We start from the raw sequence: 14,854 nt of genomic DNA, 5'->3' as shown, positions 1-14,854 counted from the left end.
CACTCATAACACTATAATTATCTGCTTACTATCTGTATGTCCATAAACACCACCAGGGCAGAAACTATATTTTTTCTTACAGTTGTATCTCATAGTGCTGGCAAGTAGTAGGTGCTTAACAAACACATTAAAAATTGCAACTAAATAACACTACAAAGGAGAGGGCCATGAGGTTGCTGTAATTGAGGGATCTGACTTGGTCTGAACAGTCTACAGGAAGACATTCCTGAAGAAGTGACTGAGAGAAATCTAAAGGATAAGTACAAATTAACTTATGGGGTAGGGGGTGGTGTGGAATGAGCATTCCAGGCAGATGTGACTACTGTATGCAAAGGTTCTATAGTGGAAGGGTACTTGGAAATTTTGAAGACCTTAAAGGTTATATAACTGAAGGGGAGAGAAGGATGAATATGTATGGTTACGCTGGAGAGATGGGAGCAATAGAAAACCACAAAGAATTAATATTAAATGGGGGCTGGCTGGGCGTGGCGGCTCACGCCTGTAATCTCAGCACCTTGGGAGGCCAAGGCGGGCAGATCACCTGAGGTCGGGAGTTCGAGACCAGCCTGACCAACATGGAGAAACCCCGTCTCTACTAAAAATACAAAATTAGCCGGGTGTGGTGGTGCATGCCTGTAATCCCAGCTACCTGGGAGGCTGAGACAGGAGAATTGCTTGAAACCGGGAGGTGGAGGTTGCTGTGAGCCGAGATTGCGCCATTGCACTCCAGCCTGGGCAACAAGAGTGAAACTCTATCTCCAAAAGAAAAAAAAAAAATTGGGGGTGGGGTGGAGAGTGAACAATATCAGCTTTGCATTTTGAAGGATTACTCTGGTTGCAGTGCACAAATATGGCTGGCAGGGAAGGCAGGAAGGATGTGATGGTAGCTAGGACCTATATAAAAGATATTCAGGAAGTAAAGCTGATAAGACTTAATGATAGATGGGAAATGGAAGAGGTATTAACTCTTGGGTTTTGGGCTTGTGTATATTGTGGATAAAGGTAGGAGCACTGGAAGAGATCCAGGCTTGGAGGAAAGGGTTGGGATACACAGAGATTGGTTTCAATTTCAGAAATGTAGAGTCTGGGTTGCCTTTGAGTTATCCTTAAGGAGATGTTGAGGCAATTGGCTATATAGATCTGGAGCTTAGAGATGAGGGCTGGGCTGGAGATACACACTTGTGTACATTTGCATACAGGTGGAAAATGAAGTTGTGGGTGTGGAGGGGTACCCAAGAAGAGAATATAGAGTGCAGTGGCAAGAGGGCGTAGGACCAAACCTGGGAGAACTTTAAGGTAGTAAGTGGACCAATCAGGGCCAGCTAGTCACCAGCTAGAAACCAGCTAATCATGGTCACTTCAGACATGGGTGCTGTGTTAGCCCTTCTGTTTCCTGTTTAGTTAAAAATGTTCAAGTCTCATTGTCTTAGTCTCTCTAGTTCCTTTTCCCCATTAAAACTTTCAGGGGAGGATCTGAAATTCATTCCAGCTGAAGTGTAAATAATACAAAGTAGGCCATACAGGTTCCTTTTCCCTGGGGCAGTTTAATTTGTTCCTGGGAACAAGTCCTTCAGCTATAGAGGCAGTAGGCTGAAGCTAAAGAGACTTAGCTGGAAGTCGAAGAACTGGAGTCTAGTTCTAGCTCTGTCACTAATTTGGTGTGTGGCCTTGGGCAAGTCCCTTTTCTCTGGGTTTCAGTTTTCCGATCTGTGAAATGAAGATAAATATCCTTGACTCACAGAGCTGTTAAGAGTATCAAGAGAGACTGTGAAAGCACTGGGTAGGTTACTAAATGTAATAGATCTGTCGTGAGGACTAAAAAAAAATGAAGCTTTAACTGTAGAGCTTTGAGTACAGGACCATGGAGAAGGTGTGGGGAGAAAAGGGAATCTGGGGACAGATTGAGAAGGGGTTTTACTCCTTGGAAGAGGAAGGAAAGAGGCACTTCACGCCCCAGGAAGTTTCCTACATCTCTAGAATTAGGGTAGCGACTGCGCTTTACTCAAGTTAATGCTAACCGCATGTCTTGGAAGAGGGTCTCAGTTCCTCAGAGGAAAACCAACCCCATTTCTGAGGGCGTTTCTGATCTCCCAGGTTATGCCTGGAACTTGAAGCATCCGATTTTGGGAGCTTTATGTTTACGTTGGGGGCGGGGTTCGTTGTTTCGTTTTGTTTTTGTTTTTGTTTTGTTTCGTTTTGTTTTGAGATGGGGGTATCGCTCTGTAGCCCAGGCTGGAGTGTAGTTGCGTGATCACGGGTCACTGCAGCTTCAATCTCCGGGCTCAAGCGATCCTTCCACCTCAGCCTCCCTAGTAGCTGGGGCCACTGGAGCGCGCCACCAAGCCCGGCTAATTCTTTTGTGTTTTTGGTAGAGACAGGGTTCGCCATGTTTCTCAGGCTGGTCTCGAACTCCTGGCCTTAAGCGATCCGCCCGCCTTGGTCTCCCAGTGTTGGGATTACAGGCGTGAGCCACCGCTCCCGGCCCTGGGGGTGGTTCTTAAGCATCCCCAAATCTGTATGGATATATATCTCAATGCCTATCCCTCCCTCTGCTCCCCCTCGCCCAGTCTGTTCCATGTGAGTGTTGTGTCTTGTTCGCTGTGAAAGGTGATGAGGGTCGGTGGGGGATATCTCAGATCCCCGAGCAGGCAGGTTCTTAGTCGTTCTGTGAGTGCCCCTCCCTTCTCCATAGATCTCTTGTCCCCTAGAACGGGTTTCCTGTTTTCCCGCCCGACTCACCGGCAGTCGCTTCCTCTCCAGTCTTGGCGTCCCACTGCCTCAGGGTTACTCAGGGCAACTCCATGGCAACTGCTTTCGTCACCACGACCCGGCAGGCGCCGTAAGTACTGACGCAATGCTTACCGGGATCTGCAGTTTGTCAGGGGCGGGGCTCCAAGGCCGCGGGTGACGCTGGGATTTGTAGTTCTCTTTCCCTTCAAGTCCAGGCCGGGGTCCGGAAGGGGTGATACCCCTTCTCTTTCCCAGTGGCCCTCAAACTTCCTTTTCCCGGGTCCTTAAGCGGGCCCCGCCGACAGAGGCCAATCAGAGGGCAGCGCGAGGGGGCGGGGCCATAGTTTAAACTAATTGTGCGCTCACAGCGCTGGCGCTAGCCCACGAAGACGTACGATTCGGGAGAATCGCGAGGCAGAGCGAGAGCGCGCAGCCAGGTAACCGGCGCGGGCCCGCGTTTGGCGTGCGGCCTGGGCACCCCTGCGGGTGCTCAGGCCTAAAAGGGGTGCTGGAGAGGCCGGTGCGAGCGGAAGGCCTCTTCCGTAACCGAGTCCGAAAGGGCAGAATCTATGGGGGTAAGGTTTGTGAGGAGAGGTGCCTGAGGGGGAGGAGCCGGGGGGGGGGTGCCTTAAAGGGGAGGGTCTGTTTGGGGGCGTGTCTGTGGAATTAAATCTGAAGGTGACGGGGTTCGGGGGTATAGGGCAAGTTCCCGAAAGGCTTGTAAGCGAGGGGTCGGGTCCTGGAAAATCTTTGCCTTTTATCGTTAACAATAGCAGTAGTTATGGTAGTGCAGTAGTCAGCATTTTCTGAGCTACACCGTCCACAATGACCTGCCAAATGTTTATCTTTTTAATCTTCTAACCATCTGTTATACTTTAAAGATGGGGAGCCTGAGGTTTATAATGTTTAGCTTGGCCCGGGTTACGTAGCCAGTGCGAGGTTGGCTCTACTTGGGGTTTATGGGTTGGGCATAAATGGGGACGGGGAAGGTGCTGTGTGGGGGCGCGCGTTGTCTTGGACTGGTCAGTGTATTTTGAGCCTCACTTTTCATATATGTAAACAATGACCTTACCTGCCTTACCTACTTCCTGGCGTGGTTGTCCTGGTCAAAACAGCTTAAGTCTTTTTTTTTTTTTTTTTTAAATTTTTTTTGTTTGTTTTTCATCCATGGACTCTCACAGATAACATGTTTCATACACGCACCTCGGAGAGTACAAATTTATGAGTATAAGTGATGTGACTGTGTGAAGATTGTGGGTGGGCGGGAGCCCACTGGGTTGATGCTGCCGCCTCTGGGTACTCTCTTTTGCTTACTTCTGAGTTAGCACTTGTCATTTTTTTTTTTTTTTTTTTTTTTTTTGAGACGGAGTCTCGCCCTGTCGCCCAGGCTGGAGTGCAGTGGCGCGATCTCGGCTCTCTGCAACCTCTGCTACCCGGGTTCAAACAGTTCCCTGCCTCAGCCTCCCGAGTAGCTGGGATTACAGGCGCCCGCCACCACACCTGGCTAATTTTTGTATTTTTAGTAGAGACAGGATTTCACCATCTTGGCTAGGCGGGTCTTGAACTCCTGACCTCGTGATCCGCCCGCCTCGGCCTCCCAAAGTACTTGGATTACAGGCGTGAGCCATCACGCCCGGCCTGTCATCTGGTATTTTAAAAGTCTCTGCGTGTTTGTCCGCCCTTCTACATAACGAGAGACTTTTTCGTCACTGTATCCTAATGGCTAGGCAGGATTTGCGACATGTAATGGGAATAAATGTATGCTTTGGAATAATTTCTTGGGCTGAAAGGGCACAGGAACTTCGCTTTCCCGTTTTCATTTAGTGGCATTTGAACCTCAGTATCAAGCTGTCCTCTTTCCTGGAATGGTACTCCCTCTTGAAAACGTGATGATATTTTCTTGCTTTAATACATAGTTCCCTCTCTCTAGTATCTGTTGCCTGGTTCTATGTTTCCAAACTTCTGGGTTGTCTGGTCGTTAAAGCTTTAATGGTAAGGGAGTTGGGCCTCTCTACTTTGTGGAGATCTTTACTGCTGTGAATATATGGGAACCAGGGGCGAACATGAGGATCATGTAAGGTAGCTTTCTGTCAGCACAGATGGGTGTATGTTTCCTCACTCCCTCTTTCTGTGTGGTATTTTCTTCTTTAGAGGAAGAACCACATACTTCTTTGTGAAAGCTTCCAAAGTATTCTTTTCTTAGCCTAAGTTCTAGCAAGGGATGACTAATTGTAATGTCTAAGCTCTTAGTTTACAGCGAAAAGCTGTACATTCCAAAAGCGTAAAGACCTTACCTGAAAGCTCGTTAAGAAACATAGAATTCTTTTTACATGTGGAACATAGAAGTGGGAAGAATGCCTTGAAATAAGACTTGAATTCTAGAACTTTTAGGATGAGGTCAAAGCCCTGCTCAGGTGGCTGAACAGAGCTGATCAGGGGCTGTTTGGACAGCTGTGTCTAATTGATAAAACTATGATCAGAAGATATTAGGTTGGTGCAAAAGTAATTGCGGTTATTGCCATTGAAAGTAATGGCAAAAACCGCAGTTACTTCTGCATTAACCTAATATATGGTGTGGTCATTTAATTTAGCCTCTTACGCAGTGTACACTAAACATACCAAAAGGTGGTGTCCAGACTCAAAATGAGTACTTTCTAGAATGAGATCATTCCCAAAGTCAATCCATCTCGAAGTTGAACAATTCTAATTAATAATTATTATTTTGTAGCTGGGCATGGTGGCCGACCCTGTCATCCCAACTACTCTGGAGGCTGAGGCAGGAGGAGCAGGCGGGAGAATGGCTTGAGCCCAGGAGTTCTTAGCTAGCCTGGGCAACAGAGTGAGACCGCAACACAATTAAAATATGTTTATTGTTTTGTATTGTTAGTGATTATTTCATTTTACCCATGTATGTCTACTGTTTGCTTTTTCACTATTCTTCCTTGCATTTTATTCCTTCCTTTTTTATTGCATAGATACATACATCCTTCAGATGTTTGTTCAGTGGGAATCTGTTAGTGGTAAACACTGTCTTCATTTTAAAAATCTTTATTTCACTTTCAGTCTTTTTTTTTTGAGATGGAGTCTTGCTCTGTTGCCGAGGCTGGAGTGCAGTGGCGCAATCTTGGCTCACTGCAAGCTCTGCCTCCCGGGTTCACGCCATTCTCCTGCCTCAGCCTCCCGAGTAGCTGGGACGGCCGGCACCCGCCACCATGCCCAGCTAATTTTTTGTATTTTTAGTAGAGACAGGGTTTCATCATGTTAGCCATCATGGTCTCGATCTCCTGACCTTGTGATCCTCCCGCCTCGGCCTCTCAAAGTGCTGGGATTATAGGCATGAGCCACTGTGCCCGGATCACTTTCAGTCTTGATTGGTAGTTTAGCTGGGTACTAGGCTTCCAATTATTGTCTCTTAGCACTTTGAAAGTGTTTTTTCATTGAAATTCTGGCTTTTTGTTGTTACTCTTGAGAACTATGCTTACAAATTAACTTATTTTATTGTAGGTAACCTGTCTTTCTTTATTGTATTTCTTTATTGTAGGTTGTTTTTAAGATCTTCTTTGCTGTCATTTGTGTTCTGTACTTCCATTACGTGGTGTGAATTTAATTTTCTTAAATCACTATATACTGGGGGCATATAGTAATTCCTTAATCTGAAATTTCATATCTTTTCACTAATTGTGTAAAAATTCCCAATCATTACCTCTTTACCTCTCTCAGATCTCATGCTTAACTTATGTTGAACTTCCTCATTCCTGTCGTCCACATCTTATTCTTTCTTTCATAATTTCCATTTCTATCTTTCTGTGTTAACTTCTGGATAATTTCCTTATATCTATCTTCTAGTATACTAGTTTACTCTTCAGCTAGGTCTAATTTGTTTTTTGAATTCTTATTTTTATTAGCTAACTTTTTCATTTATTAGAAGTGCTCTTTGGTTCATTTTCAAATCTGCTTGTTTCTCGTGATCTTGTTTTTGTCTCATGTTTTCAGTTTTGTGTCTGTAATAATTTTAAAGAAAGTTGAGTTTTGGCAGATGTCTACACCTATAAACAACAGCCATAATCAAGATACAGAGGATTTCTCTCACCCCCAAAAGATTAAAAGATTTCTCATGCTTCTTTTTTTTTTTTTTTTTTAAGATGGATTTTTACTCTTGTTCCCCAGGCTGGAGTCCAGTGGTGCAATCTCGGCTCCCTGCAACCTCTGCCTCCCGGGTTCAAGTGATTCTCCTGCCTCAGCCTCCTGAGTAGCTGGGATTACAGGCATGCACCATCACGCCCAGCTAATTTTGTATTTTTAGTAGAAATGGGGTTTCACCATGTTGGTCGGGCTAGTCTTGAACTCCCGACCTCAGGTAATCCGCCCTCCTCGGCCTCCCAAAGTGCTGGGATTACAGGCATGAGCCACCACGCCCGGCTCTCATACTTCTTTACAGTCCGTTTTTCCTTTCACCCTGATACCAGGAACCACTGATTGTTTGTTTTTCACTACATATTAATGTCTGCTTTCTAGAATTTTATTTTATTTTATTTTTTGAGATAGGATCTGTCTGGCTTTGTTGCCCAGGTTGGAGTGCAGTTGCAGGATCTTGGCTCACTGCAACCTCAGCCTCCCAAGTAGCTGGGACTACAGGTGCACACCACCATACCCGGCAAATTTTTATATTTTCTGTAGAGACAGGGTTTTGCCATGTTGCCCAGGCTGGTCTCGAACTCCTGGGCTCAAGCAATCCACCCACCTCAGCCTCCCAATGTGCTGGGATTACTGGCATGAGCCACTTCACCCAGCCTGTTTTGAATTCCTGGAAGGCTTTTCCCTCCTCACTAGGTGAGCAGGGCAAGTTTTTTATTTCTCTCTGGACAGATTTTTTTTCCTAGTCTATTATCTTACTGAGTATAAACTTAAGAATCTCAGCCTCTGCACAGGGATCTCAGTGCCTTTTGTGGACTCAAGATCTGTCTTCTGAACCTATGAGGGTGTTACAAATTCCATACACTGCTAGGACAGCTATGTCATCAGCTCCCTAATCTTCCTCACTAATTCTTTGTTTCTGGTTCCTGGGGATTTTTCTTACTTTCTTGAGAGCTCAGTTTATCTATATGTCAGTTCAGATCCAATCAGCAAAACAGAAACCACACAATAGAGTGAACTCCATAAAGGAGATTGGTTTAAACCCTTGGTGGAGGGCTAAAAAAGCAGAAAGGGAATATTAAAGTAACTTCAATATAATAACTGCATAAAGAATTTTTGTCATCCAGGACTGAAAAACAAAGGGAGGAAGGTTGGGGCTACCAGAACCTAGAAGTCTAGAGGGATCTGGAAGAGCTGTACCCATATTCTCTGGAGAGAGGGTGTTACCTGGTGCTGCTGGTTTCTCAGGCCCTCATAGGAGGAACCTGGAGGAGCTGGCTTCTATTGAGCTTTACTTAGCTGATGCTGGTGCCTTTGAGGGGCAGGAGGCTGGTTTTGGGAGTTTAGAAAGCAACTGGGAAGAGCCAACTTCTGTTGTCAAGAAACACCAGGCTACAAGAAGGAGGAAGTCCCTTGTAGCCTTCTCTTGTCTTCTGTTTTCCCCTTATCACCCCCTGTTGACAGGGAGCCAGCTGGCAAATGTGAAATGGGGTTTAGTGGAGTCCAGGCCCCAGCATCACAAAGCGGAGCATAACAGGGTAGATGTGGAGCTGAGAGACAATACCTTCATAGCTGGCACAGTCTAAAAGGATGTTTATTATATTTTTCTGAGCACTTCTAGGCATATTTAGTAGGAAGGTCTTCAAGTTATCTGGTCTGTTTTTTGTATTGTTTATTATTTTTATTTTATTTTATTTATTTATTTATTTTGAGATGGAGTCTCACTCTGTCGCCCAGGCCGGAGTGCAATTGCGCAGTCTTGGCTCACTGCAACCTCCGCCTCCTGGGCTCAAGTGATTCTCCTGCCTCAGCCTCCCAAGTAGCTGGGATTACAGCACGTGCCACCGCAACCAGCTAATTTTTGTATTTTTAGTAGAGACAGGGTTTGACCATGTTGCCCAGGCTGGTCTCGAACTCCTGACCTCAGGTGATCCACCCGCCTCGGCCTCCCAAAGTGCTGGGATTACAGGCGTGAGCCACTGCACCCAGCCTGTTTGTTATTTTGAGACAGGGTCTTGCTCTGTCACTCTGGCTGGAGTGCAGTGGCGTCATCATAGCTCACTGCAGCTTCGATCTCCTGGACTCAAGCTATCCTCGCACCTCAGCCTGCTGAATAGCTGGAACTACAAGTGCACGGCACTGTGCCTGGCAACTCTTTTTATTTTTAGTAGAGACGAGGTCTCACTATGTTGCCCAGGCTGGTCTCAAACTCTTGAGCTCAAGCAATTCTCTCAAAGTGCTGGGATTACAAGCACAAACCACCACACCCAGCCTGGTCTGTTGTATCAACAGTTAGTAATAGCAATAGGTAACATTTTTTTTCCAGCATATACTGTGAACTAGGCACTGTTCTAAGTACTTTACAGAAACTACTTTTTTTTTAAATTTTTTTTTTTTGAGATGGAGCCTCTCTCTATCGCCTAGACTGGAGTGCAGTGGCATGATTTCTGCTCACTGCAACTTCCACCTCCCAGGTTCAAATGATTCTCCTGCCTCAGACCCCCGAGTAGCTGGGATTACAGGCGCATACCACTACTGTCTGGTTATTTTTTTTTTTTTGTCTTTGTTTTGAGACGGAGTTTCACTCCTGGTGCCCAGGCTGAAGTGCAGTGGCGTGATCTCGGCTCACTGCAACCTCTGCCTCCCGGGTTCAAGTGATTCTCCTGCCTCATCCTCCTGAGTAGCTGGGATTACAGGCATGCGCCACCACGCCTAGCTAATTTTTTTTGTATTTTTAGTAGAGACAGGTTCCCCCATGTTGGCCAGTCTGGTCTTGAACTCCTGACCTCAGGTGATCCACCCACCTCAGCCTCCCAAAGTGCTGGGATTACAGGCCTGAGCCACTGCGGCCAGCCCCGGAAGCTAATTCTTAAAGCTCTGTGAGCTAAGTTCTCTTATTACTATTCTCTTTTACAGGGAAGGCAACTGAGGCACAGGTAGATTAATCTCCCCAAAGCCACACAGTTTATAAGTGGTGGAGTTGACATCCTAATCCAAGCATTCTGGGTTCTACATGCCACATTCTGAACTTCTACAACATGCTGAAATTTCTTCCCTGTGGCAAACCAAAATCGATCTTCCTGTAACTTCCACTCATTAGTTCTGGTTTTGTATTCTTATAGCGGACTCATAAGTCTTTCTCCTCATCTATGTGAAAGCTATGCATATATTTGAAAAAAGTTTTCTTGTTCTCCCCTGGCTAAAAGTGTGTAGTTCTTCCTCCACATTTGAAATGATATACTTCTAGACCCTTCGCCATGGTCGTTGGTGTTCTTCCTCTGCAAGTCCTCTAACTTTGCTCTTCAAAGGTGGGGCATAGAGTCATCTTCTACTAATGCAACTTAAGACTGCATTGATGTTTTGGGTAGCTCTGTCAGATTCATGGTTTACTGAGAGTGTACTTGATAATGGCCTCTCCTCTACCTCCTACTGTGGGCAACTTTTTTTTTTTTTTTTTTTTTTTTTGAGACAGGGTCTCGCTCTGTCACCCAGGCTGGAGTGCAGTGGCTGTCTTCCCACCTCAGCCTCCTAAGTAGTGTAGCTGGGACTACACCCAGCTAATTTTTTTGATTTTTAGTAGAGACAAGGTCTTGCTGTGTTGCTCAGGCTAGTCTTGAACACCTGAGCTCAAGCAGTCCTCCTGCCTCGGCCTCCCAAAGTGCTAGGTTTATAGGTGTAAGCCATTGTGCCTGGCCTAGGCAGCTTTTTTTTTTTTTTTTTTGAGATGGAGTCTCGCTTTGTGTCACCCAGGCTGAAGTGCAGTGGCACCATCTCGGCTCACTTCAAGCTCCGCCTCCCAGGTTCACGCCATTCTCCTGCCTCAGCCTCCTGTCCCGAGTAGCTGGGACTGCAGGCACCCGCCACTGCGCCTGGCTAATTTTTTGTATTTTTAGTAGAGACGGGGTTTCACCGTGGTCTCTATCTCCTGACCTTGTGATCCGCCCGCCTCGGCCTCCCAAAGTGCTGGGATTACAGGCGTGAGCCACCGCGTCTGGCCAGGGAATAGTTTTGACAATTCCTCTGGCAAATTGGGGGAGGAGCTGTCTGGAAAGGCCAGTATCTTGGGTCTCATTGAGGGGAGGAGAGAACCAAGGTAAAGGGTTGGCCATTAGGTAATCAGTCGCGGTAGTAAGGGGCCATTTGGCAGAAGTAAAAATGAGGTATCTGATGGCTGTAGAAGGGAGAGAAGGCATTATTGCATAGCATGCTCCTGGGTTGAGGCCTCTGTTGGCTGCTGTGTCGCCTGCCCTTTCTGTCCTATTGAAGGGCCAGTTTCTTTGAAGTCTGCACAGGAAATACCAGTGATTCAGCCTTGCAGATTTCTTCTGCCTTACTGCAGCTGAGGACTGGTTTATCTGGTGAGGAGGAAAGACTGCATATATTTCAGGCATGTTTATTTGATACTTGAGTGCCTTCCTGTGACTGGCCAGAGACACTTGTTTTGCAGTTTGTCAAATTTTTGGTACCCGGTGGCAAGGTAGATGCAATGTGACCTCAACTCTTGGTCCTCTGAGGTCACATTGTATCCACCTTACCACTGGGTACTAACGTGTGGGCAGCAGCTGCATTCTGCCTAGCAAGTGGGCATTTGTTCAGTGCCTGTACTTCTGTGATGGCCTCAATGAGGAGTGAGGTAATTGGCTGCTTTTCTAGATTTCCTGTGGTGTGACAATGTGAGTTTTGGAGAAACCTCTTATTGCCTAAGAATTTCCTACTATACCCCTCATGAGCTGCAGCAAAGTGGACTCTGTCTGATTGCTGACCTCCAAATGCCCAGTTTCCTTAGGTTGTGAGCAGATACCTAATGTAATGAGTGCCTATTATATCTGTCACAGATCTGAGTATATAAAAAAGTATATAATACAGGATTTCCCTCCTTACTAAATTATTTTATTTTGAAAACTTTCAAACCTATAGATATTTTGCAAAATAATGTAACAAATACTTATATACTTTTCATTTAGAGTCACTATTAACATTTTGCCAAATTTGCTCTCTATTTATCCTTCATTTTCTGAATCTTTTTGACTGTTAGATGTAAATATCATGTTATTTAATCCCTATTTCAGCAAGTATTTCCTAAGAAAAGGGTATCTTCCTATATAACTACAGTACTACTAACACTTAGGAAACTTAACATTGATTCAATGCATCCAATATATAATACTTGTTCAGATTTCTCATATTTTCCCAATGATGTCTTTTATTGAGTTTTTTAAAATTCAGGATTCATTGAAGGATCATGCATGTATTTATGCACTTAATTGTCATGACTATCATGTCTTTAGTCTGCTTTAACTTTGAACAGTTCTTTTTTAATCTGAATGCCTTTTTGTCTTTCATAGCATTTGTCTGATTCTTCTTGATTAGATTCAGGTTAGGCATTTTTTGTAGAAGAACTATATAGATTAATACAATAGTTTGATTGATGAGGCTGACACTAAAATACATAGAAGCAGTATCTGATTTTGCAAGACAGTATATAATTTAGCGCTTATTTGTGTTGTCTAATCTATAAACCCTATAGGAATTTACAGAAGAAGGAATTCAGTAGGACTTGGATAACTAGGAATGAAATACTTTGGCAGAAAGATGGGGTTTGGAAGATGGACAGAATTGGAGGCAGTTGGGATATGGTTAGATAAGCTGTGATTTGGGCTTCCCATCCTACTATTAAGGTTGTGTATCATGAAAAGTGACTTTGAGGGTTCTGTATCTTCCATGGTGTTTGCACTGCTAGAAGCCTAATGGTATAGAGCTCTTGCTTTGGCATCAGACAGGTCTAGAGACTGTGCCCAGCATTTTGCCAGTTACCTAACCTTGGGGAAGTTTCCTTATTTGCAAGATAGAGTATTAATAACTATTTAAAAGGTTATCGTGATGCTCACAGTGAGACACTACATAAATATTTGAATGCCTTTAGGGGGGTGCAGCGTTTCCTAGATCTGCCATGTGCCCCACTGGATCATTCATTTTGTTTTGTTTTGTTTTGTTTGGATACAGGGTTTTGCTCTGTTGCCCAGGCTGGAGTCCAGTGGCACGGTCTCAGCTCACTGCAACCTCCCAAGTGGGTGGGACCCAGGCACACTCCACCACACCTGGCTAATTTTTTGTATTTTTGTAGAGACAGAGTTTTACTATGTTGCCCAGGTTGGTCTCCAACTCCTGAGTTCAAGCGATCCGCCCACCTTGGCTTCCCAAAGTGCTGGGATTACCGCCGTGAGCCACTGGGCCTTGCCTGGATCATTTGTTTCTGTTACCTGCCTGACCCCTGAAGATGTTTGAATTTACCACTCCTGGGTAATTGAAAGCAGGGAAATGAGAAAAGGCTTGGCTCACGCAGAGAGAAGTGGAAAGACTGGCTTGATCAATTCAGAGTATATTCTGTAGAATACTGGGAAATAAGGTTGAATAAATGACTTGAGGCCATATAATGGAGGATTTGGAACGTTAAGCCAAAGAATTTAGATATGATGCTTTAGGGAGAAAACTGTGGAAGATTTTTGAGCAGGAGGAGAGACACTTGAAAATGAGAGTGGTGTGGGGCCTCCTGAGGAAGAAGCTTTCTGGCTTAAAGACTGAAATCCTAACAGGGCAGGGCCTTCACAGTGCTGACCAAGTGTGGGTGTGGCTTGGCAGTCTTGCCACGGAAGGCCAGAATTTCTGCCCTAGTGACTCTTCCTGCTCTGCCACTGACTCACCCCGTTGACCTGGCCTGCATGGCTTCCCTTCTGCTTGCTGTCTGATCCACAGAACGCTGGGGTTGCCCAGCATAATGTGAGGCTGAGCTGAGCAAGAGTGGGTGGGTTACGGGAATGAATAATCATTCCTGTCCCTTTGCCCCTTCCCTAGGTGGAAACTAATTCTAAGCCAGACTGCCGGAGATCACCCTGTTGTAGTGTGTGGAGGCTTCCACCAGGAGGTAAGTCAAAATGGTTTCTGCCCTCTACTTTTTCATAGGTCAGCTTTGTCCTGAGCAGGATCTCTGCCATTTACTTTTTCCCTGACCCAGATTGTGATCGTCTTTCAATTATTTGAGGCAAACAGGTTACTGTAGGAGGAGAGCAGAGAGGTTTAATAAAGGTATTTTTCTAACTGTGGGAGGGTGTTGTCCAGAGGTTTTCATTGGCCCTTGCTCTGAGGTAGATTGCCCAGAACTCTTGTGAGCCAGACACTAAACATTGGCCGTTGAGGCCACTGCAGAGAAGTCCTGGTTTTTAAGCCATCATTTCTCCGCTACTGGGTTTCAGAACCATTCTTGGTGTGCTTTAGTGTCCCAAGTTATTTCTGTCCCTTTTGATCAGGGGAGTGAAGGAAGTGAGAAGCAGGGGAGGAGGAGCTGTATACATAAGTATGTGTGGGTGCATTATGCTGGGAGTTTGGGTGTCTGGGTTTCTCATCCTGACTGTTGCTAACCAGATGTGTGACCAGGGACAAATTGTCTAACCTCAATGGACTGAACTTTTCTTATATGTAAAAAGGGACAGTTAGGATTATATGATCTTGAAGATTTCTTCCAGGGCCAAAATTTATCATTATATAATGTGTAATTATAAAGTGATATAATAGTTGAACAAATGTGACAGATATTGCACATGTCTTGCCCCCTTGATTGTAATTATGGGGCAATTAGAATATTTATAAGTTTGACCCCTTCAAAGTAATTGTGTTCTCAGCCTTTAGATTTCCTCTGGTGATGGTGTCATTGCCTCAGACTGCCTCTGAGCCAATCTTTTGAATATCCTCAGAGGTAGCAAATCTTTACTCTTAGCTTGGTGGATTCAATTTTTAGAAACAGCCAGAAGATGCCGTGCGCCAAAGAATCATGCAAGGCAATACCTTTTTTGGTGAAGAATGAGGTGTGACTATAAAACAGTAACACCGAATTTTTCTGTTTGTCTCACATGGAGTAGACTTTAAAGGCAGCTCCCAAAGAAGTGTTTTGTTAGAATAAGTAAATAACTTCCTAAGGAGAGTATTTTGATTGCAG

At 45.0% G+C, this 14,854-nt stretch overlaps 2 protein-coding genes across 23 annotated transcripts in view; one reads left to right on the top strand and one right to left on the bottom strand.

The window, feature by feature from the left end:
* The window catches only part of LRTOMT (leucine rich transmembrane and O-methyltransferase domain containing), a 30,846-nt gene extending 27,207 nt beyond the window's left edge, over positions 1 to 3,639 (bottom strand). For 2 of the 7 annotated variants that reach the window (NM_001199359.1, NM_001199358.1), the window contains 1 exon segment: positions 2,740 to 3,639. The gene's annotated coding sequence lies outside the window, so the exon portion shown is untranslated. 7 annotated transcript variants of the gene reach the window in all.
* Positions 3,036 to 14,854, top strand: part of NUMA1 (nuclear mitotic apparatus protein 1) — a 77,680-nt gene continuing 65,861 nt past the window's right edge. For 6 of the 16 annotated variants that reach the window (XM_063728181.1, XM_054525974.1, XM_002822189.3 and 3 more), the window contains exons 1-2: positions 3,036 to 3,167; positions 13,717 to 13,786. The gene's annotated coding sequence lies outside the window, so the exon portion shown is untranslated. The other 10 variants (XM_054525978.1, XM_054525976.1, XM_009246793.3 and 7 more) reach the window with 4 other exon arrangements.

Source organism: Pongo abelii, chromosome 9, assembly GCF_028885655.2.
Source record: "Pongo abelii isolate AG06213 chromosome 9, NHGRI_mPonAbe1-v2.0_pri, whole genome shotgun sequence".
In the NCBI taxonomy this organism is placed as follows: Eukaryota; Metazoa; Chordata; class Mammalia; order Primates; family Hominidae; genus Pongo; species Pongo abelii.
The sequence above is the reverse complement of the archived record's forward strand: the minus strand, read 5'-3'. Positions and strand labels throughout refer to the sequence as shown.